This window comes from Erithacus rubecula (assembly GCF_903797595.1).
Source record: "Erithacus rubecula genome assembly, chromosome: 3".
Classification (NCBI taxonomy): Eukaryota; Metazoa; Chordata; class Aves; order Passeriformes; family Muscicapidae; genus Erithacus; species Erithacus rubecula.
The window spans coordinates 112,302,766-112,328,181 of record NC_136689.1 but is presented as its reverse complement, the minus strand read 5'-3'; the positions used below and the strand labels follow the sequence as shown (position 1 = coordinate 112,328,181).

General features: G+C 43.2%; 1 protein-coding gene across 9 annotated transcripts in view; it reads right to left on the bottom strand.

The window, feature by feature from the left end:
* CHD7 (chromodomain helicase DNA binding protein 7) overlaps positions 1-24,398 on the bottom strand; it is a 130,723-nt gene extending 106,325 nt beyond the window's left edge. For 5 of the 9 annotated variants that reach the window (XM_079299994.1, XM_079300001.1, XM_079300002.1 and 2 more), the window contains exon 1: positions 23,277-23,739. The gene's annotated coding sequence lies outside the window, so the exon portion shown is untranslated. Of the gene's footprint in view, positions 1-21,051; positions 21,156-22,177; positions 22,371-23,276; positions 23,743-24,007 lie in introns of those variants that run through there. The other 4 variants (XM_079299996.1, XM_079299995.1, XM_079299997.1 and 1 more) reach the window with 4 other exon arrangements.
* Between the last annotated feature and the right edge of the window lie 1,018 nt (positions 24,399-25,416).

The window sequence follows — 25,416 nt, the reverse complement described above, 5'->3', positions numbered from 1 at the left end:
ACCGTAAAAGTGTATTTTAGTGGAGGCAGAGTAAAACTAAGGCTCACATCAGTTTCACACGACAACTGTTAATTCCACAGCACAGATACAATCCTCTGGAAGATTCCCATCCCCAAAAATTTTGAGTGGTTGGAGAAAGCAATCTACAGGACAGTCTAGGGCATATTTCAAACAGACCTAACCCCAGGAACTTTGCCACTTTCACTATTAAAAAAGATGAACTGAAATGACCACCCTCCTTTTCCCATCCCCCTCCCCCCATGTAGTCTCACTGGTATTTGGAGATGGAGTATTTACACCAGCTCTTGCACCTCTAGTTAAACCACCTACTGGTCTCAACTGATCCCTTCACATCAGCACAGAGATCTGTCATGGAAAGGAACTGGGAGAATGACCTAACATGGCTCAGAATGTTTGGAGGAATATATGGAAGCAAAAGAAATGAATGTTTTTCTAATGTTCAACAAAGCACCTCTCTTTAAATTTCTATCTATTCACACTTGTGCTTCAGAACCTTTCAGTACCAGCAAAAATTTCAGCACCTTTAGGTCTTGTTACAAGTGAAGCTTTTTTTATTAAGAGTTTACATTTTGGTAAATCTCACAGTATTGCAAATTCAGAAAGAATTATTTTTTTCTGCTACCATTATGGCAGACCTTCTACAGATGCCAGATCAACTCCACAGACAATGATTCTCTTAAAGAATTAAATTATTAAGCAAAACCATGCAATTTGAATTTACTAAGAAGGGCTTCACAGCCACCCCTTAAATTTTTATTTTAATAATTTTCAAAAATTTGCACGGAGATCATTTTAGATAAAATATTTCTACATCCTGGTCAAGTTTATTCACTAGAGTTTTCAACGTTGCAGACATCTCAAACTCTTAAGTGCAGCTCAGTTCCCAAGCCACTTTACTTGCTTATAATAAAGGAGAGAAAATTTAAGCATCTAATTTGCACAGTGAGCCTTTCTCCAGTGCTACCATTGAAATTTGTGGGGTTTTTTTCTACCTCATCTAGTGGAAATTTCAGCATAGCACAGTCAGTGTAGTACAGAACTCTCTTATCCTGGCTTTTGAGAAAATGTATGAAGATAGAAGAAAGAACAGCAGGAATAGCTCCAAGAAACCAACATAATGCTTCATTATCTCTTATCTCCACAGTTTAAAACACTTCTCGAGCACACACATGCACATCTTCTTTTTCAGCTCCTATCCCTGCCATGTAGCTCATGCCCTGCTGGGTGCCACTGCTCCGGAGAAGTTTGTTCTTGACTATGGACTCTCTTTGCTTCCCAAAAACTGATGCAATTAGTATGGAAAGCATTATCCAGATGAGTGAAAAAAATCAGTCTTGAGATCACTTTCACATGCATAAGAACGAAAATACCTGATCTTTGTCAGATCCAATTTAGAGGCATTTAGAGTTCCTTTTTCTGCAATAGAGGAAACAGCCTTACAATTACAGCAAATTTTAAATTGTGGGAGGCAATGCAGTAACATTTAAGGCAAGCAGACAGAATAGAAAGTGTGAGAAAGGCACAGAATGCAGAACTCTGTGACCCATAAACCCAAGCTACAACTGTAACTTTCCGGAGAAGCTTTTTGGTAGGCAAATTTTAAGAACAAGATCAGACCAGATACAGGTAAACCAGGTGACAGCAAAGTATTCATTAAATGCTTCTCAAAATAACAGCTCTATTAGCTCACTGACTACTGGCAACTGAAAAATTATGGGTTTAGCTTCAGCAAAGATAACAGCATTTATTTCTTTCCAATAGAAAGTTTCAACTTGGGAAAAGAAACTGAACAGAATTTGTTTTGGTTGCCAGCAAAACCTGGTCTATCGCTTTCCTTGAAACTAGTCCAATTTAAACAAACATCAATGTAACATCCCACATTTCTCATGCTAGCAAATCTTAATAGGAAGACTTTCCACAAACACATGGTATTGATCAGTTATTATCAACAACAAAAAATTCATATGCAGTTCTTAAGAATCATTTGTAGTAAATTCATCTACTTCAGCAATCTAGCCATAAATCTATCTCCATAAACAGACACAACACATTAGATGATTTTCGCTGTAGGTTGTAATATTTCTGAGTACGTTTAAATTGCTCTCAAATTATGCTTTATCAAGCCATCATGCTGATTGTAAGATAAGTGAATATAATCAGAAAAGGTAAACTCTAGCCTCTATTTCTTATGCACCCTCTTCTTAAAAATCAGAGTCATTGTACGACAAAGATTTCATTACCACCCTGTTCTGACAGAAACCAATATTAATTATTATTTGAATTAACCTTTGAGCCATAGTTTTCATCAGTACCCGGTAAAGACACGGACAATTTCTAATTACATTCTACCCTCATTATAAGTCACTAGGCTGTAAAGCTGCATCTGACAAGACTGCTATACTTGGCCTTGAAATGCTTTGGACTTCACTATAAATCTTTCAGAAACACCCAAGAACTCATTGAATACAAGAGCTATCACACAGGATGCTTCTCCAACAATTTAGGAGCTCTTTTAAAGGGATAGTAAGTGTGATATGACTGAATTGCAATACTATTCCTGAAGCAAAATAAATTAGAAGTGTCTTTGTCATTCAGCATCACTACATAGATGATCTTTTACCAAAAGTTAGATATAGTGGATTCACTCAGTCTATCAAGTGCAATTATTCAGTGATCATCAACTCAGAATTATATTCAACAAATAGTATAAGATAATTAAAAATGTATAGACTGAGAGAAATCTGATTCTAAAGCTTACAGCAAATATCTATAACATAAGCCATATTTATTACAGACCAGAGAGAAAGGTTTGATCTGCTAAAGAGTTATTAGTTCTCTAGCAGGAAATACTGATTTTAAGGGTCATAAATGAAGAATAACCTGTAATTAATATACAAAAATTAGTGCAAGAGGACAATTTCTCTTTTGTAATTTTTCATCTTTACCTCACATAATCACTTTGCTGCAGGCAGTTATCTAGCCAGGAAAAAATGAAATATACACATGGATTTAGGGAAAGTGAATGCTGTTCTGGAGAACAGGTTTCTACCCTCCACTATGCCAAATCTCTTGAACGAGCAAATTAAACTTCTAACAGAGTGATTTCTGGCTCTGTAACCCGAGCCTCACTTTTGCAACTTCACAAAGCTCACATCTATGACTAACTCCAAATGTCCAATCCTTAAGCAAAAGACAGTTTTATTTGAAGGAATACCAGAGGCTGGGATCTATCAGGTTTCAAAACCAGAACTTGACTTAGCTGCTGACTCAAGACATATTTCAAGATAACAGAAGCATATTTCAAGATACCATTTTTAACCTTCTGCTGTTGAAAATACCTGTATCTTAAAACAGAAGCTTCAGTACGTAATCAGTCCAATTCCAGTGAATGATATTTCATGTTAAAGAAACCTTGACTTGGACTAAGTTTCACAACATGTATTATTTTAGATTTTGTTCATCTCAAACCCCAACAAAACCTCAATCAATGATATTTTCTTCACAGATCACTTTTATGAATGCTGTTAATTACACAGAAGATCCAAAGTACTAATTCCACCAACATTTTAAAGAGAAATTACAAAACACAAGAGAACCTAATATGAAGTTTGCAGGTTCTAACACAGAAAATGCCAGTTGTGCACGTATTTAAACATATTATGGATTTCATAAATTAGCATACAGCAATTTTGTAATCTAGAAGGGTAATGATGTTCCATGACTAGAAGAATAGCTAGATTTAATCAAATTTATCACAAGACAGAATACAGTAAGAGAATTTACATCTCTTGATTTTTGGAAATGGCTAGATGATGGATGGGACTCCAGACTATAAAAATGCAGTGTTTGTAGCACTGGTGTCAACAGTGTTACCAATTCTAAACACTTCTCCATTAATCCTGTCCACATATTCTGAAACTATCCAGACCCTTCACCTTAAGGCCCCAACTTGCTTACCCACTCAAATTGGCCATAGTGGTTTGTTGCCTTTTTCTTTTCCTTGCAGTTACATGCTTTTCAGAAGTTACTCTAACGTGCAACTTCTCTGTATTACATTAGAATCTACCTGAATATTCAGATAATCATTTTTCTTTTGTGCCCAATACATAAATTACCAGATTATTCTTCTACTTCTCTGTGAAAAACATTTAACTGGTAGTTTTACTGGTTCTTCTAGACATACATGGGTAAAAGGAGACTAGAGGAAAGAAAAATCCTCATTCTTTACCATACAGAAACTGTGCTTACACAGAAACAGATAATATAATTCTTACTTCTTATCCTTATCTATCTCATTACTAAGAACATGTGGCCAAGTGATAGGCAAATGTCTGATTCAGATCAATAATCATATGGAGAAGGTGGAAAGGAGGCATCAGAACCATGGTGGGATTGTCTGTCTTTATGAATATTTTAAGGAACTTTCCACATAAAATTTCCAGGAGTTTGCTACTGTAGTTAAAATAAGGGTAGACCAGAAGGACAAATATATACCTGAGCCTTTGAAATAGAAAGGAAAGCTGTCAACTTTCTGTCAAAGAGTCAGTTTTGATCCTACAACAAACCCTATGTTGAGACTCTATTCTGCTAAGGCATAATTGTTTCACAGACCACAGATTCAAAGAACAGTTTGGGTTTAATGGGACCTTAAAGAATATTTAGTTTCAGTCCTCTAAAACAAAGCACATGATTTCATCTTATGCCACTCATACACCCTTTTGACTAAAATTAAGATAATACTAACAAGATCATTAAAGCATCAACACCAAACTTGAAAAATTTATTTGGTGATCAGAAAGGTGGTATTTTAAAGCCCCCAAAAGATATTGCCTTATTGCTGGGGGTGAAGGGAACACAAGTGATATATGCCTTTGAGAAGAAAAAAAGGGCAAAAAAATCTAAAATCCATAGCTTTGTTCATGCTACTAGGTTAAGAGAGAAAACAACAGTATTACAGCACCTCGCTTGCTGATCAGCTATTCATAGACCACGACAAAATCCCCAACTGTGCTCATGCCATTTTTTCACATCAAATTTGCTAGTGACATTTCTCAACAAGTCTATAAGCAATGCATTATAATAAATCAGCCTATAAAAGCACCTATTCCATTTAAAACTCAGTGCCAAATGACTGATAGCTTATGACCTTCCAGTTGCAGAGATACATCCTACTATTGCACAACCATGTAGCTTTTAAAGAAATTCTAGATTCTTCATGAAAGTTACTCAGGAGGTAAAATTTAAAATGCATTAGTTAGGGAAGAGATACAAAAATGAATGGCAAGAGCAGCCATTCACTAAACACCATCTAAGAGAATTTACCATGCCAGGACACACTGCTTTTAATTGTGTCTAGGCTGGATTAGTTACAATTCTTGTTACTTCAAATTCTGTTACCAACCTTTTGTTTGCAAACAGAAAACCACCTCTCCACCTTCTTTGAGGTGCTTTGCTTGCATTAGTTGAACTAAGAAATGACCACATCCTAAAATTCCTCTAAGTTCTTTCTTAAAACCAACCCTGTATTTCTGCATAGTTCCTTTTCCTGTTACCCTCAACAAATTTAACTGTACAGACATTGATTGCTATTTAACTTTTAAGTGGAAAACAAAACAACTGATGAGTTTATTTTGTACATATGGCAAGCTATCTAGAAGCTGTAGTAGGTTTCATGAGAAAGCTTAAATATTAACTTAGCAAAGCAGGAACATGACTCCTGAGCAACTGAAATAGGCACAAGCCTTTCATGACACTTGCATTCCCATTAAAGAAAAAATTAATTTTGTCAGATCTCTTTTACAATTTTGTTTATTTCTTCATCTTATGAACTCATACCTGGCACCCTTCAGAGCATCTATTTTGAAAATGTAACTGCTGCTTCTTTATAAAACCAGTTTGCCTACTTTCATGACCATAAGTCCTTAAATATTTCATGCTCTTAATACAGCCAACATTTTTTTTTCCATTACTTTAGTGTAAAATACCTCAAATTTCAGTTGCTTATGCTAAAATACTGAGCGAGTGCATGTTACAGACTACTTTTAATGAGTGATTAACTTTCAGGAGAGCCTCTTCCCTACCATAAGTTATCAAATGAAACACAGAAATAACAGTGATGCCCGTGACTTCAGATTTACAGACTGATGTCTTTCCAAGTCATTCTCAACTAGGCAAAGCAACATAATTCTGAAAAATCCTGCAGTATGAAGTGGTTATTATTTGTGCAGAAGTTCTTCTAAATATGGTGCTCACACATTTATACACAAAGACATGAATAAACTCTTACTGTTCCACCACTGCTTCAAGCACCAAAGGTTTTTATACAGAGTGGTACTGTAGCATGTCACATACTATGATAAAACAGAGAGATCTCAGTATTAAACAATTAAATAATATACTACAGTACAGTTTTTCACACAGAGAGCCAAGAAAAAGAAAAGTAGAAGTTATGGCTCCCATGATAACTGCAGCTTGATTGTAGTACTGTTTTATACTGCATATTTGAACAAATGTATCAATTTACAATTGATGGGGAATTATAACTGAAGAACACAGTCACATACTTTGTCTCACTCCTAAATAAATCAGTGGCATTCAAAATAAATTTCCATCCCACTTGTACAACTCGGTAAGGTGACCAGTTTGCTGGCAAGAAGAAATCACAGTATAAAAGCATTTAAACTGTATGTATTAAACTATTTATATGAAGTTACACTGAAGCACACAGGGCAACATTGCCACATTTTAACTAGAACATGGACTATATAAACATCCATTAAATTACATTATGATTCAGATTTGTTCCCGTCATATTTGACTTAACTTTATCATGATTCATGGCTACTGATAATGAAATCCATTCAATATATTTAGGCCTAGCATTCCTAAAACAGGAATAAACAACAAAAATTCATCATTGGAGTGCTTATTTTCAAAGAGAAAAAAGCATTAAAATGAGGAAGCTTGGTAAGAGAAATAAAATCAGGCAGCTAGACAAAACGTTTACAGATAACAGACAAAAAATACTACACTGAAAATGTGGAGACACGTGGAAAAAAATGCTCCACAGTTAAACCTCAAGCTGAGGAGGCTATCAGTAAGAATGTTTCTCAAAGAGAGGGGAATAAATTGGACCAAAGGACCAGCATGTAAAATTGCAAACAAAGATATGTTCCTAGAGGGGCAAAGTCATAAAAAGTCCTTTCACAAATGCCAGGTATATGAAACCTGCTAGAGAATCCACTGGACTAACAGATAATCAAGATATGAAAGAATTCTTCCAAGAAAATAAAAATTACAAGTTTTCTGCATCTTCTGTCATTGGAGAAGTTAAGGCAATCTTTCATCTTTTTTAGGCACATAAATCCTCAGAGGCAGTTTTTGGTCAAACCAAAGCAAAGAGCAACAAGACACCAATGCATTCACCAAGAGTGGATGGCGTTCACCAAGAATTGTGAAGAGCTGAAGGATAAAATAGCCCATCTGTCCACTATGCCACATGGTATCTCAGGTTCCAGCACTGCCTTGTTGCCCAGAGTGCATCAGTTTTAAGAGATGGTCATACCTTCAACCTGCCCAGAACTACAGACCAGCAAATCTAATGTCCCAGTAGGACAAGTAAGTTGAAGACAGAAGAAACACGGGCACATACCAAGATACAGAAGTGACACTGATGCTTTCCCACAGCAAAGTCCTCTCTTACCAGTACAGGAGATTTCACTGAAGCAATTGATAAGTGGCCAAAGTCTGAACTAACTTGGATGTCCAAAATGCATGCCAGCTGCTGAACAAAGCAATGGTTCCAGCAATGGCTCCTGAGGAACTAAGCTACAACAGCAAAGGAGGGAAGATCTTCACATGGATGAAAGTAACCAGTTCAAACCAGGAAATGAACATTTAGGAAACATCATTTAACCCCTTTCCAGATCTGCACTGACAGCATGCACATAAAAGTTCTAGAAACAGGTGAATCTTGACGTGAGTTTGCTAATAGTATTAACAAGTTCATTTTGCTAAAAATTAGAATCACCTATGCAGGAAGCAGCAGACCTTCATCACACCCACTGAAGGTGTAATAAACTGCAGATGAGATGCAGTGGAAAGAAATAGATTACCACACACATGAGAAAATACATTCTGACTGTTCTACATATATTTTACTGAGCCCATTTACTGACATGATTTGGGAGCTAGAATAAATCTAGGAAAACAAGATTTGTCAGAAGAGTAAACAGAACACTAAGCACATTTAAGAAAAAAAGAGATGGAAAAAAAAAGCACACAATTGTACAAGAAATGGGATACACCGGTCTATGAGGTGCTTATACGTTGCTGCAGTGACCATGTTTGCTCTTCTCACCTCCACTTCAAAATTAAAATTATTGATGGACCAGAGAGGGGTGAGAGACATTTGAATACTTTTCAGAAGCCTCAAGAAGGGCCAAGCAGAGAGAAAATAAAAAAGTTTACGAAATCAAGAGCAGCATGGGATAGGTACGCAGTGAACCATTGTTCTTCTCTTTTAACAAGGAAACTAGAGAACATCAAACAAAACTAGCAGCTGGTAGGTTCAAAATAAAACAAATAGAAGGAAGCAGTTCTTCATACAATGTGTACTTAAGCTGCAGAACTCATTGCCAAAATCCCAATGGAAGCCAAGAGTTTACACAGACCAAGAGAAGACTAGGTGAATTCATGCAAGAGAAATTCATTAAGCATTACTTATCACTTTTTCCAAGACAATTCTGAGCAGCAGAGCTGTGAGGCTAAAGGGCTTGCTCTGTTTCTGGACAGCCTCCACCTTGGTTGCTATGAAATAGGATTCAGACCTCTGGTACTAAAAAAGAAAGATGATATTCGCAACATGGTTTTAATAGGTGTGGACAACTATGCTGCTTCAATAATACACCATTTCCAGTATAACATTTCACCCTCCTTTCATGAAGATACTGTATTTCAGTCCATGTTGCCAGTACTTCAAGAATGTGAGTGAGATTACAACACTTTAGAGGACCACAACATGAGAGAGACAAGGACACCCAAAACTGCATCAGACTCTGCAGAAATTCTACCAATCCTGTATAAGAGATTATCCCTATTCCAGCAACAGAAAATTCAGAGAGTTTATGATCTGGTTGCAACCCCCTAAAGGAGTAAAAAAAGAAACAGAAACACTGATAATACTAATACTATAGCACATACAGTATATCTCTGGATGTACTCAGTACCTATAGTGGGTTTAAAGTTCATTTTTTTAAAACTCAAAAAAGTATGGTTTTAATAAATCAAAGCTGTGTTATATGCTGAAATTTTGGGAATATTGAACTTTTATTGAAACAATCTCTTCATGTCTGAAGAAAAAAGACTTAAAAACCACATTAAGTGGTGAAAAAATTAAAATTTTCTTACTTTTCCTGGTTTAAACAGCAGCTGTAAAAGATAATATCAGCTCAAAGCACTGGCCTGAAGCTTTACAACTGTTATAAAAAGGTACTTAAAATAACTACAACATATTTAGGTTAAGTACTTAAAGGAATTACTGGAAGACTGAATTCAATCCTCGGTTCCAATCCACAAGTCATTGTGCAACATCTGAGCTGCTGAAAACAAACCCTCTCTATTACCTATAAAGTAGAGACCATGCCATCTCCTGAACTGGGGGTACAGAATTTTCCTTCTGTAAATACAGAAGGGACAGCAATTGCTTTTGTAAGCAATAGAAGAACCCAGCCTCTCTGCAAATTCCAGCCTACTCCTACTTTCTCCAATCCATGGAAGGTTGAGCACAGCCCAAGCTTGAAGGTAGCAGCATATTCCCAATGTAGAACAGACCTGCTGCTAGAGCTCTCTCAGAGACTAAGCAGAACATGCCAGTGGTTTATTTTCATGGACTCTAAATGATCAAAGTTTCCACAGGTACAGTAAAACTCACCACAAGCCCCAGATAACACCCAACAGATAATGTGTTTGGCTTCAGTTTAGTTAGATTAAATACCTGACTTGATATGTAAGAAAAACCTGACAGAAAATGTGAGTGAAAATGGCTACTAGCATAGAATAGAGAATACACTCTCTGAACTCTTCCTACTGCTAAGCCAAAGCTCAACATATTGTGGCAGACTATGTGGAAGAGTTTAAGAAACTCTACAGGACAAGGAGGAAGCTTAAGGTCCCTAAACTCCATACACAAAATACAATTGTTTAGAATTTACTCCTAAGAAAAATATTTAAAGGAAGAAGACAAATCCTGAAAAACAGCAGGCTGTTCAGACACAGACTCTAAACACTTAAGACAGATTTTAATTTTTTTTTAAGTGCTGAATGTCAGACCAACTCTCCTTTTAAGGACAGCATTTATCTACTTCACAAGAGCAGTAGCAAGGCAGAATTAACACTTGGTAAAGAACCAAGATCCTCTAGTGAGTGCTGATTGGTAATCAGCAACTATTCTACATCCCAGTATGGCAGACACAAAGCACATCACTATGAACCTGGCACACCAGTTTGGAGTAGCACTTCAGGTCCTGGCTTCCAACCACCTGCTCAGGTCACTAGCCTTCAAAAGAAGAAAAACCATCCAAGTGCTCAGAAATACATGAGCTAAAGAGATATTTTGCCTTCTAACACTTCTATGTGTAATTAAGCGAAGAAGTGTCAAATTCACTCACTGGAAGTGAATGTACTTTTTCTTATGGTATAGCAGAACTATATGCTCTGAATTTCTCCTGCTCTTTCAGAGCAACCCTTGTCCATATACCAGCAATAGTAAGCATCCCAAAGTGGAAAAATACCCTCACTGCTCCTATTCCAACACACTTGAGGTTTTTTGGGTTTTTTTGAGGCAACACTTAAGTTGCTTTTAAGCCCTTCCTGTAGCAATGCTTACCACACCAGACACCTCCAAATGTAATCCACTGGAATAAGCAGCCTTTAAATTAAGGTGTTGTAAGGTCATATAGCAACAAGATGATCGGATTAAAGAGGAAGTGGAGTTAAGTTAATACTGAGTCACTATTTTAAGTTCTGTGTTCAAGACAACAGCATGATAGCCTTTCAAGTACAAACCAGTCTTCAAGAAGGATGGCTGAAGAACTTTTCTATAAAAAAAGAAAAGGTTTTATTTCTTGTCTAAATCTGAACATGAAATGAAAGACAACTACTCATCAGACAGACAAGATCTGGTCCCACAGACAGATGTTTTACAGCTGTGCTTTGGGCTTCCTAAAGCCCATTAGAGCAAGCACATACAATTCCTAATGTAAACAAGCTGCTTTTAGTAACTACAGTATTCACTCTGAACACACACAATGCTAGTCAGGGCCACCACTCCTCACAGTTTGCACCAAATCCATCTTACAATGCCCATAAGATAGAATTTGTAAATCCCCTCTCCTGCACCTCCTGCCATGCTCTGTAGATCCTGAAAAGGAATTTTTTAGATGTAAAACCCAAGGAAAGCAATCTGTAAGGTGCACTACATGAAGGTTTGGGGTTTTTGTTACTATGGCAAAAAATTACTGTCTATTTACATACATGCAATTGCCCAAATCTTGAGCAAAACAGGAAGGAAAGCATGAGTTTCTACTCTTCCACCTGCCAAGAAGTTCCTTTCTGTGACACTGCAGGCAATATACACAAGAAAGCTGACAAAAAAGCCATGGCTTTTCAGAAAGCAAGCAGCTTCTAATGCCACATTGCTGCTATGCTGAAACAGTCACCTCAAGCTGACAGGTGGATTGAGCAGAAGCTGCAGTCAGAAGCCCTGACTTTTTGTAAAAGGTGTTCATTCCTCTGCTAAGCTACACAGTCTAAACTGCCCATTTCTCTCTCTGGAGAGCAGCTAGAGCACAGTATTACAGAAGTAACAAGCAGCATGTTATTTGACTTGCAATGTACTTTTTTTTTCACCAATTTCAGGAGTTCATTCATTTCACTATCAGAAAGCTTAAGACTATGATAGGAAGTAACAGCCTCAGCCACCTACTAGGACCAAGCACTCACTCCATCTCAAACCAGCAGGAAAATGTAAATAGTTGGGAATACTCTGAATAACGGAATCCACTGAATTACTGATTGATGAAACTTGATGACACTGAAACAATACTGACTTGATAAAATTTGAGACAGACGAATTGACTCAAAGCTGACGAGCCTAATGGAAGATTTCAAACTTGAAAAAAAAAAAACCCAAAAACCTCCAAAACCCACTAACCCAAAACAACAACCTCCTCCCCCACTCTTTCTTGTGAATAAATTGTTTCAGAGATTAAATACTTCACATCTAAAAGAGCAAACAAGTTATTTATGCATTAGTAAATCTTTTAGGCTTTTGTTTTCCTACCTGAAGAGGAAAACTGATTTCTGGGCAGTGGATTATTAATTCTAACAAATTGTTTATAGCATGCAATCCATAGCACCAATGGAATAAACAAATTTTAATATCCATTTTAACTCAGGCCAGCACATTTTTCTTTTCATGTCCTTTGCTTCACAGATGATTACTCTATTTCTCTTTCTCCCATGAAGGTTCCCAGGCAACTGATCCAATCCACTTGCTCACTGCCACCAAAATGAAAAGATGAAAAGGGCTTGCTGCTCTCCAAGCCAGCGGCCCCCCTCGTCCTTAGTACCAGCTCTGGTGTTCATCAGATCCTTTTATGAGCCAGTTTGATTCATTACAACAGCAAAATGCTCTCCATTTTACAGAGTTATTTTTCTGCCATTTTGGTGAACTAAAGTGGCTCACAGAAGGACCTGACAAGCACTGCTGCCGAAAAAAAAAAAGTAGCAGAGCCATGTGGTTGTGAGGAAGGGTGCAGGGGGACAAAGGCAGAGAGGAAACTTCTCCTTTCAGAACAATGTCCGGTTAAATTAGCTCACTGCATTTCTCAAACCATACCCTGACTTACAAATGATTAGATGGACCACAAGACAACATTTAACAGCTTTCAGCTATCTTCAGAGCTACAAAAATCTTATCATACAAGAAAAAAAAAACCAAAAAAAACCCAAAAAGCACTCTTACACAGATTTAAGTATAATACTCTAGCAGAAGAAAAAAGTTCTTACAAACATAATATCAAGATAAGGAGGAAGAGGGTAAAGAAAGTTTGGCAGATTTCACTCTAGTTTTTGGGGAGGTTGTCTTAATTTAAAAAACAAACAAACAAAAAAACAAAAATCCAAACAATCCTGGAACATCCACCAATCTCAGCAAGCATTATGATGGAGAAACAAGTATTTTGGATAAGCAGAAAAGTGCAAGAACTTTTGTCACCAAAATAAACCTACCAGAGGATATCTTCTGTGCCTACGAGAAAGTACCTTGAGGGAAGGAGGCAGTCAAGCCAACAGAGTGGAAGCAGGTGCTACAGCTGCCTAGTCCCCAGGTTTTCTGCCCAGTGATTTCTGTCCATGGATCCATCTGCCTCCCTGTGTGATGGACTGCCTGCTGTGGATGCACTGTTTCACTCCAGAAGAGAGAAGTCAAGGTGTATCAAATGTATCACTCCCACAGCCACATTGAATCGATCTGGCTACTCAACATTCATTGCCCACCTGGAGGCCCCTCAACACAGAAACAGCTTCCAGTATATGCTGAAGAGAAAAAGCACCCTGCCCCAAAACTGCACCATTGTCACACCTTGTCAAATTAGGTATGGGATTTTTAGCCTTCCTGACCCTACCAGCTTCCCACCAAAAGTCTTAATGTTGGGCAGCCACAGAACACACCAGGAGACTCCAAGTGACATGCTGGCACACAAAGGAAGACAGCAGCACATCCCAAAAGCCCCACCAGGGGATAAATTCAGGCACACAGCCTGCATCCCAGCTGACACTAATATCCAGCTCTAAGAACCCCTCCTAGTCCAGTTCCTCAGACAGCCAAAAATCTTCATTGCCCAACCAGCCCTGTTCTGCCCAGTCCAGTTGTGCCACTGGTCATGCGACAATCTCAAGGAAGTCACATGTGAACCAGTGACAAGCCAAAGGCTGTCCCTCCAGAGAGGCAGGCAGAAAGGTAACTGTCCTGGCTTCCTTTGAGAGAGGAGACAGAGAAAGGGGAAGAAGAGAAAGAGATCAAGGAGATTAATCTTTTAAATCACAATCTCAGGGAAATTTCTTATGAGAAGAGCTATGGAAGCAATTGCTTTCACCGCCCATCTTTATCTGTAGCCAAGGTTTTATATTTTAACCTCACAAAATTAAGTAGTCATGGTTTGGGCAGGGGGTAACAGGGGCGTGTGAGGCCTTAACTCACTTCCCTGAGAACTCACCATTCAAGAATTCAGTCACCTTAACCACAGCATTTCTCTAACTCCAGCCAAAGTAACTGAAAAGCCACACAAACACCCTCCTTCCATTTTTCTTTTTTCTTTTTTTAGTAGTTTCAGTGCAACATCTAATATGTTCAACTTCTAAGACTAATATGTACAACAAAGATTCTCAGGCCCAAGCTGTAAGACACATTTCTTTTCTAGTGCTGCCTGTAACAAGCTGATTCTTCCAACAGCCGTGTGTCATTTCTATGAAACAACCCCTTCCTTCAGCATGGCGGCCACAAGGTTCAAATCCTGTTTGAACTATAAAAGTATGCTAAGAGTCACTTCTGTGAGTGAAGACAGCATGGGCTGGGGAATACTGCACAACTGTAGTAAGCAGAAATGCAGGAACAGGCAAATTTTTTTCACTAACCTCTGTAAAGATTACCACAGAATTCAAGAAGCACATTTCACTTACTTCTGTACAAAAAAAAAAAAAAAAAAAAAGAACAGAAAATGACAATGCACCTTTATAGAGATCAATACAGAAATAAGGGGGAAGTGAAGCTGAAGCTTGCTTATTCACTTCCCCCCCAATGAAAGAATGATTAATAAAGTAAAGATGAGTGAGGCTGCACCCCACTTACAGAGCTGAGTGAATGCAAAGCACAGCAGACACCTCACCGTGGTACTGATAAATAAACTGAATTACTTAGCAGCTCTCTCCCAGACCAACATCCTGAGGCAGTCCAGAAACCCCTATTTAACTGACTTTCTGAATGATTCCTTCCTAAATCAAGAGAGATATTAAATTGCTCACTATAAACTCCCAGTCTAATTCTTCATGGTTAAAACAACTCAAGGCAAGAATTATACTGTCAGTGAGAGTTCCCTCATCAGAGTTTAAAGGAGTCTCTGAACTCATATAGGCACTGGCTACAACGTCAGAGGGCCTTCCTTTAAGTCACCCTGACACAACTATACCACCCTGTGAAGCTGCCTGATCTTTCCAGGAACTAGCAACATAATCCTGGTACCTCTCAAACCAAGAACTGGAGATGATGAGCTGTCTGCTTTTTGCCTTGCAATAAACCACCAAATCCAACAAGCAGTTACTTCAGTCCAGAAGTAACACAAACCAGAGTACATTCTCAAAAATCCACAGGACTTGCCTAGATACGCACCAGACAGCTGAGATGAAATAATAAAATCATAATCTCAGATCTCATTTCAAGACAGTAACTGCAGTTGTGGTTGTTTCAGTATTTTTTATCCCACATGAGAAAACAATACACATTCAAATACAGAACTTCAAGCAGCAGGATACTTGGAATTCTGATTCCTGGGCTTCATATAGGCTCTCCTGTCCAGGAACAGGTAAGGTTTTGTTACACCTTGAACTAATTAAGATGCATCCTTGAAATTTACCAGTCTCTTGCCTTCATGCACTTTTATCTCAGCCTTATCAGACTGATTTTTGAACATCTGTTAGCCTCATCATTACTCTCCTTCCCTCCATCCTCCTTCTATCGAGCATTACAAACCATGTCAGTTGTATTGCCTTTCTGGCTGTTAATCTTCAACTTGAAGAAATACTAAACTGCTGTTCTCTACAGTACAGACTGACATGCACTTTCCTGCAAGACACTTTACCAAGTAGCATTTCAGCTTTGGATTTCAATCTCAACAGCTACATTGATGGATCCTCTTTGAAGCAAAGAATATTTTCTCATAACTTGTCATCAACTCAGACTTTCCACTTACTAGCTCATCCAAGTTAATACCAAAGGTTTGAACAGAGTTTCTCAGTTTCTATTATGTAAGCACATTTCTCCCAGAACAGCACTACCTACCTCAATGCTTTCTATGATGAAGACTTTCTCCGTGTTTTGTCCTATTACTCATGTCTAAACTTCTAAAATTCCAGCTTTCAGCTCAGCTGTAGTCTTCACCTGAATTCTCTCCCAAAGAACGACCAGCATTCCTTCACATGTAGTGACTACCCACTTAACAAATCCTGTTTACCCTGTAAATAAATCCATAGGCTTCCTATTTTAAGATCGAGGAACAAAAGTGCCTTTATTAAAGTCTTCCTTGGCCTTACTCCATGTTCTGATCTGCTTTACCACTGGTCACACACTTCCTGGTCTCCAAAGCTCCCCTATTTCTTGCAATCCCCTCAGGAGCTACTCCCCACCCCCTAAATTTCTCTGTTTGGTAAGGGACAGCCCACAATGGCTATGTCCATTTCAAAATTGTCATGGAACTCGACCCTCCCCACTCACAACTACTCAGTGCACAGAACAAGAGAAACCACTACAGCTCCATCTATCCACTATTAAAAGATGGGGGAATGTCCCTTTCATGAAAACAAAACTTGAAACAAGAGAATTTCCCTCTTCAAAGGGTCACAAAGAACCTTTGGGAAGCCCCCTGCTCTAGGCTGGCTGCTGCTGCCCATCCCCTTGCCATAAAAGCATCCAGGGACTAACATGAGACTTCATCAAGCTTTGGTGCAGCCAGCCAGCCCTCCCCACACCAACTTAGGCATCCTCCAGTTTGGGTGGAAAGCAGCATTATGAGGAGTTGAAACATACATTTATTTTGCCACATATCCTAATCATCTAGGGCTGACAAGAAAACAGAACTCCACTCAGCAAACAGAAAGCAGTCTGAATTGGAAAAAAGATTAAAAACTCAACAGGAAAGGCACAACGTGAAGAGGAACAAAACCTATGGGAAAGCTGGGGGGAGGGGAGTAGAATGGGCAGGAAGGAGAAATAAAAAGTTTTGTTTTCAGAGCAGGTCTGCCTCTGCTGCACAGAAGGAATCATACTTTGTACATCTGATGCACACCTCCACAAAATGTTTTAAGTGACACTTCCTTTGTAGATAGAGATAAAAATAAACTGCGGGGAGGTCAATTTCTTTCAAAATCACCAAGAAATGTTAAAGCCAACTACCTGTTGAAGTTCAAGCAGTAAGCAAAAAGCTCAGCTGAACAGTTTAAAAAGTGGCTCATGGACATTAAAATAAAGTGCTTCCAAAACTATCCAGCACTGGATTTGCCACATGCCAGCTACTCCCAGGCAAGTAACTTGCTGCATTGCTCTCCCCAAGCACAAGCTCATATTTAAATGAAACCTGAACAGAATAACCTCTAGGATCAGGACCATATATGTGGAATTTTATTTTCCCCTCAGAACCATTAGCAAGAGGGCAGACATTTTGGCTGCAATGACTTTTTCCAGACAATTGATTCTCAAAGTTATTTATTCCCCACCATTCCCCTCAAGGCCCTCTCATCACAGCAATTGTCTATGTCAGAGCAAGGTTGGACTCAGCTCCCATGAAAGCCAAGCAAAACCACACCCAAAATAGCTATATAGGTCACTACAGAGCAAAGCAAGCCCTACATCATGCCAGCAAGGGCTTCTGGTTAGTTCCCATATGCCAATAAGCTTTCAAAGTCATGTGTTACAATGTCCTACTAAAACAGTAGCTTGGGTGGTAACTAGCACTCTTCCACTGAATTCCAACTTTTAAAAGAAAATGCTTAAATTAAGCTGTATCCCTCTTTTCTTTCTTCTTTTTTAAAGGAGAATGCACTTAGCATAGGGGCAGCAAAACAACCAGTGTGTTTAGAAACTGCTACTGAGCAGCATTCAGAGAAGAACCCAAGCAGCAGCACAAAGATTTTTGGTTTTGGTTTGGCTTCTTCTAGGTGCATGTTCACATCTCAGAAAAGTCACAATGTTGGAAGCTGAGAGCTAATCAGCTTGTATATACTTAAGAATACCCTTAAGAGCTTTGTTGTCATATTTGGGCTCTTGGAATGTGTCCTTTAGGTCATAACCTCCTTTTTATTTTTTGCATCATGCCTTCCAACCTCATTTTCCAAGAAAGATTTTCAGTGCACAACTACAACCTGGTATTTCCATGACTGCTGATCTTGGCTAAGATGCGAAACACTGAAAGTTAGTCAGATTGTGCAGGTGGAAAGAAATCAGGAGGAAAACTTCCATCACGTTGCAGTATCTCATCAGAACCCTCATAAAAACACAGGATGTTTCTGCATATTGTACCTCGCTACTTCTTCTGAACGAGTTTTAAAAATTAAATAATAATTGGAGTTGCCTTTTTATTACTGCTACAATATAGACAGTATTTAAGACTTTCTTCCATTAAAATCCAGTAGTTTGTATTTGTGCTAACAAGCTGTTCATGGAAATATAAATGATGAGAAACGATGGAGTTAATGTCTGTCTTAATAGCTAAATTGATAGCTAAATGGTGAAGCTAAATTAATACAGTAACTTTTCTGTTGGAAAAGTGAAGGCTAAAGCCTCACCTACACACAAAAGGCTCATTTGTCAGAGAGACAGTTTAATTATTTACTAAAATTTGCAGTTTTCTCTTGTATACAGGGAACATTAAAGTAACATAAAAGTATCACCCATAATACTTATGGGCATCAGTTAACCAGCCCATAAATCTGAGCAGTTAGTGATTTGTTCACAGCGGACAAATTCACAAGGGTTTGGAAGTGAGGATTTAAGGGAACTGGGGAAAGGAAGACCTTCAGACACACACACCATTTGTCACACAGTTGCCTGTACCCTTGCTAGCCACACAGATTTCTTTGAATAACACCAGATTCACAAGAGCAAATACCAACCAGCACATTCTAAAGGCTTTCCATCTGAAAATTAATGTGAAAAAAAGGACAGAGGCAAGGCACAGGATTCAAGGAGACACCTGCGTTTATTTCCACCCTCTTTCTTTCTGGTTACTTTTTTCCATCTTCTCCCACCTTAGCAACCTCTACCTATCACACCATACGCTAGGAACAAAACCAAACCCCAAACAGAAAGCTGCTATAGGATGCCTGCAGCCTCACTGCCACACTTCAGCAGCTCTGGGAAAACCTGAGAAGCCCCTATTACTCAGGCCTTTCCAGCTTTACAGAAAATCGTGTCCAGGTTGTCTTTGTTTAGGTTCTGTTGTATCCTCAGGCTGCAGGCTCTCGTGCCCGCAGAGCCCCTGTCCGTGGGGCACAGACCTGGCACGGAGCCTCCCTGTGTGTGGGGCAGGACAGCCACTGACCACAGCACCCACCCACCCATGCCAAGCCCAGACTGAGCAGCACATCTTTCTTCAGAACACTGCCTGCAGCTGTAGTCATGATCCACCTGGACTCACAAACAACTCATTTTGCATCTTATAAAAGTCCTAATACTATCTGAGCATTAACGGGAAATACTGGGAACGTTCAGCTGGAGCTTTTCAGTTCAAAACAGCAAATAAGTTGGATGGAAAAAAACTACACTCAGGTTAACTGACCCCTCCACATGGACAGGGAAACCTTTAGGGTGCTCCTCTGACACATCTTTTCAGGTTTCTGCATTAACCAAACCCAAAAGGAACCGGTGACAACTGAAATCTCCCATCACTGCACAGAGTTTCGAATGCAATAGAGGGTATTCCACTAAACCGCGTGTTTATTGATGTTGCTACAATGCCAAATCCCCAGAAATTTTTATTTTCCTTAAAGGACTGTGTGATGCTTGCCTGTGATCAAAACTTTCCTTCGTTACTGGAGGAGCAATAAAATAATTTTGGGTTACAAATATGAGGCTTTTCCCCCTGTTTAAATAACGTAACCAGGATTTACAAGCAATAAGAGAAATGTCATCACATTGTTAAATATTTAGTAAGATATTTGGTCAAATATGATTATCCAATTAGTATCAGTGAATCAGTAATTCAGTTCCACTTGCAATCACAAGCATTTAATACTCTTCTAAGAGCCTGTACAATGGCTTTAATAATGATATTTCTAAATTTCTTACTAAAAACAGCTCAAAAGAGACTGAAAATAAGCAGTTCAGGTTAACAGAAAAATAGGACAAGATGTGTGAATCTGTGGCATTCACCAATACTTCAGTAGGAGAAATTTTGTTTTGTAAAACTGTTTCAAACTTCACATTACGTCTAAGAGCAAAAATAATTACTTTTTCCAAGCAGTTGTGGTTTTAACCTAGAGGAAAATAGTACACTATCAAATGGATCTCTGCAAAACCCTGAGCACATTCACAACTCCAAACAAGAGGAAACAAGCAATACTCCCCAATTTTAGTAGCTGGAGATAGGAAAATACACAGAATGTAATTGTTCTGATCACCTGTTACAAACCTCAGAAAGAAACAGTTAATTTTTCCCCAGACTGCATCTTATTTTAGAACTTATCACTAGAATTTTTCTGCTGCTGGTAAATGCAAACCTCTTCAGAGGAGCTCTCTCTTCACCTCACTGTTAAGTTTATAAGCAACCCAGACATTTAAAATATGGTCTATGCTGAGCAACGTGATTTTTTTTTAATTATTATTTTTATTTTGTTAATAAGAAAAAAAAAAAAAAAAAGTGTTGTAAACTTTCACAGTGGAAACTTGGAGAGCTTGGAAGTTCCTCTCTTAGCAGCACCCAGCAATGGAGAGGAAAGTGTTGTGCATACGTGCCCCTAGCATCCAGCTACATTTAGCTTTCAGCCTTTTTATTATCATTGTCAATGAATGGGCCCCAGTCAAATTAAAGCTGCCATTTTAGGTTAAAGACTGGAGAGCCTCTGTTGTGCAACAGCGAGACAAAAACACTCCAAGCGACAGATGCAGCACTCTCATTGGAAAATGATGGATTTCAACTTTTATAAAAAAAAAAAATAATAATTACGGATCATGCTTTTTAATATGAATTATATATTGATACTCACACATTACCGCAAACTAACGGGATTTATAATTGGGAAAAATCAGCTACCCATGCTGCTAAGGTCATAGTCATTAAGATTTTTTTGCCGTCGTTAGAATGGATGATCTGTGAGGAAATGAACAGAAACATTTTTTGTTCAACTTGCTTGTTTGTACCTCCGCTAGTCCCGTATAACACAAGAAAAGAAAAAAAAAAAAAAAAAAAAAAAAAAGAAAAGGGAAAAAAAAAAAAAAAGGCTAACACATTTTCCCGAAAGCCATCTTCCAGGATAAACACTGCCCGCGATCTGCTTTGATGAGAGTAAAAATCGAGACGAACATCGACACAGAAACAAACTTATCGCACGGAGGTTATTCTGATATTCCCCAAACCAAACATCCGCGGAAGCCCAAGTGGTACGAGAAATTTAAAAAAAAAAAAAAAAAAAAATTAAGGGAAAAAAAAAAAGGGTTCTCGCAAAAGAAAAAAATGCCCTTTTCTGTAGTGGGGAGGCACGCTCGGCCCCTTCCCAAACGAAAACAAAGGCAGAAAGTGGGTAAGTGCGGGAGAGTTGCGCGGCGCCGCGCGGCCCCGCAGCGGACAGGGAGCTCCCGGGCATCCATCGCTACTTTCCTTTTGTCCATTGTCTGTTTAAAAAACAACTACTTTAAACCCGGGCGTGAGCGGGCTGTCGGGGGGAGCCGGGGAAACCGGCTCCATTTCCAGCCCGTGCCCCACGGCCACCCCCTTTCCCAGCACCCCGACCCGCCCCCCCGACACCCACCCGCGGAGACCGGCCCGGCAGCGCGGGGCGCGCCCGGAGGGGCTCCCCCGGCGTGGGAGCGCGTCCCCTGATTTAGCGCTACCGGGATAAATGAAGGCAACGTAATGATGGCTGCTCATTGCCTGCAGCGCCTTCTCCCTGAGACTCACTAACAACCCTGCCCCCCTCCCCCCGCCACCGCTCTCTCTCTCTCTCACACCCGCGCACACGCACAGGCGCTGCCCGCTCCCCGCCGCCCCGCACGCAGCGCCCGCCGCCGGCCGCGCTCCGCTTCCCACCGCGCCCCGCGGACCGAGCGCGGCCGGGCCCCCCCCTCGCTCCGCGCCCTGACCGCTTTGGCCTCAAACCACCTTTTTCCGCTCACCCTCAAAATGGCCCGGAACGGGGTGGGGGGGAGCGCGACGAGGGGAGCGCCCCGGCCCCGACCCCATGTGCGCGGCGGCGGCAGCAGCGCCTCCCGCCCGCCCCGGCTCCGCGCCGGCGGAGCGAAGGTACCCGGCGGGGTGAAGCCCCTATTATTCGGCGTCCGCCGGCACCGCTCCGGCTGCCTCGGCTAGCGTTGCCCCTTCCCTTCCCGTCCCCTCCCTCTTTCCCCCGCTCCCCTTTCTTCTCCGGCCGCCGGGGAGCGCCGGCCGCCCCCTGCCCCCTCCCGGTGCCGCCGGGGCAGGACGATCCCCCCGCCGCGCGCACCGGCGGCCGGAGCGGCACCTCGTGCTCCCGCCTCCCTCCTCCTTCCCCTCCCTCCCCGCCCGCCTTCCTGCCGCCCGCCGCCACCCACCGCCCGGCCTCCGCTGGGGGTGCCCCCGCTGCGGCCCGGCCCCGGCCCCGGCGACCCATGTGCGGGCGCGGAGCGGGGCGCGGAGCGGGGCGCGGGGCGGTGCCGGGTCGGGCCGAGCCGGGCCGGGCCGTGCGCGGCAGGGAAGCGCCCTCACTTTGTTAGCGCTTGTTGTGCCGCCGCGGCCGCCGGGAGCCGTCAGCGTGGTCAGCGGGGGAAGCGCTCCCGCGGCCATCCCGGCCGGCGCTGGGCCCCGCCGCCCCCGCCGCGCAGTTTCGCTCAACTTTTCCCGGATTTTTAGTCACCCTCCAAACTTGCGGAGAGGAGCGCAGGGGGGAGAAGAAGGGAAAGGGAAGGGGCGCGGGCGCTCCGGCTCCCCGGTGCCCTCCCCTCCCCCGAGGCGAGGCAGGCGGCCGGCCGGCCGGCCGCAGCACAACAAAAAGCCATTTACACCCGGGGAAGTGCCCCGCTGAGACACCCCCCTCAACACACACACCCCCCCGCCCCGCCTAGCCCGGAGCCGCGGCAGGGCTCAGCATCCCCCACCCCCCCGGACCGCCGCCGGCAGCGAGCACCCCCGCTCCGCTGCGCTCGACCGGGGACAGAGACCTGCCGCGGGTCCCCTGCTCCATGGCCGGCGCCTGCCCTGCCTCCCTCCCTCCCTCCAGCGAGGTGCGGGGTCACTCACCGGGCCGGTGCGTGGCCGTCGGGGACCGGTGTCCCCCGCTCGCTCCCTCGCTGCCCTCCGCCGAAGGGCCGGGGAGGAGGAGGGGACACGCTCCGGAGTTGGTGCCGTCGGCCGGGGGGGGCGAGGCGGGGTGCGGGTCTCGCACACAACACACACGCACACAACACACACGCACGGAGTTGCTCGCTCGCACCGGGGCTGGGCTAAGAGGGGAGGAGGGGGATCCCTGACCGGGGCGGGCAGGCGAAGGAGGGGTGGAAGGGAGGGGAGGGAGAGGAAGGGTCAGCGCGGGTCTCGGGTAGTTTCGGGGTCTCCGCCGGCTCCGCTTCGCTCCTTTGTGTAATTTCACTCGATTCAAGTTTAATCCGATAGTTCCCGAGCGAGCGAGCGCGCCCGCCGGAGCCGAGCCGAGCGCGACACCAGCCAGCCAGGCGGCTGCCGCCCCCTGCGCCCGCCCGCCCCCGCCGCCTCCCTCCCTCTCTCCTTCCCTCCTTCCTCCCTCCCTCCGCCGCCACAAGGCGCGCCCCCGACACCGCCCCCTCCCCGGGGGCGAGCGCCGCGCGCGCCCCGCCCCCGCGACGTCACCGCCCCGCCCGGCATAATTTATGCAACGAGGAGAGAAGGGGGGAAAAAGGGAGAGAGAAAAAAAAAAAAAAAAAAGGGGAGGAAAAAAAAAAAATAGGAAAACCCCCCCCCCCGCCCCGGGCGGGGGAAGGGCGGGGGTCACTAACCTGCCTGCGCGCAGCCCGCCAGCGCCCCGCCGGGGCTCCGGCCGCCCGCCGGCCCAGGGAGCGCTGCCGCGGGGCACGGCGGGGCACGGCGGCTTCCGTGCGCTCCCCGCCGCTCCGCTCCGCCCCGCCGCACTGACCGGGCCGAGGGGCGCCGCTCCGCACCGCCCGCACCGCTCCGCACCTCGGGGTCAGCGCCGCGCCCGCCCCGCCGCCCCGGCGCGTCCCGTCCCGTCCCGGGAAACTCCCGGTGAAGCCCGGGGGGTGTGTTGTGTGTGAGGTGTCACTGTGTCACTGCCGCTCTTCAAACTTCCCAACCGCGGCGGCGAAGCGAAACCGAGAGGCGTCCCGGGAGGTTGCCCGGCCCCCCCGGCGCCCGCCCCGGCCCCGGCCTCTGCCCCCGGACGGACGGCGGGCACCGCAACCCCGCCCGCCTCTCTCACCCCGGCCACCGGGGCGGGGCGGGGCGCGGCCCGGATCGCCCGAGACCGCGGTTTGGGGTGGACTTTGTCCCGAGCGGGTCGGGCTCTCAAAGGGAAGCGGCCATTAAGCGCTGCCCGCCCGCTCGCCCGCGGCAGCGCCCCCGTCCCGGCGGGGCCGCGCTCCCCCGGCACCGGCACCGGCACCGCTCTGCCGCTGCCCCGTTCGAAAGCCGCGCATTCGAGCTCGAGATAGATACAAACCGAAACAAACTCATTCCGTAAGTAAATTAGACAAATCCCACCCAAAAGTGATTACCAGTAGCGCGCTTAGCGGTCCTCCCCGCGCTGCTCTGGAAACTAAATAAGCGTCTTAAAAGTATAAAGAGATTAAAGCGTAAACCCAGTGCAAAGATACTCGGCATTACAGGAATTTTCAGCGAGTCATTTGACGAGATAACTTTTTACCATCATTGTTTGTGGCAGGTTGGAGAAGGCAAAACAAAGTCATGTGCTCCCAAGAGGGGACACCCGCTCCCTCCAGCTCCTGCCGCTCCTTTTAGGGGCTGTTTGCTGCACCCACAACTCCTGCATTTTCCGTGGGAAAGAGAGAAGGCGTCCCGCGCTCATAGGATCTCACACAGCTTTTCCTCTACACTCTTTTAACACACAGTTAGTAAGCTGGGAGCTGGATCCAGACAACGTGAATGTCAAAAGCTTCTCTCGCTTCTTGGGTTGTTGGCTCTCTCAGTCCAGGTGTCCATGTTGAATCTGCAGCCATGAGAGCCACTACAGCTGCAAAAATATTTCAGGCTTCTCTAGAGGAAGTACAACACTCTTCCACATTGTGTCATTCATGTCTGGCCTACTCAGCCTCTCTTGGGCTTAGGGGAAAGCACCTTTTGGGAGAAAGGAAGGTTAGTAGTTTGAGAGGCAGCACCATCTTCCATGCTGCTGGGCCCGTGCAATTGCCCAGAAGGGGGCAAGGGGCTG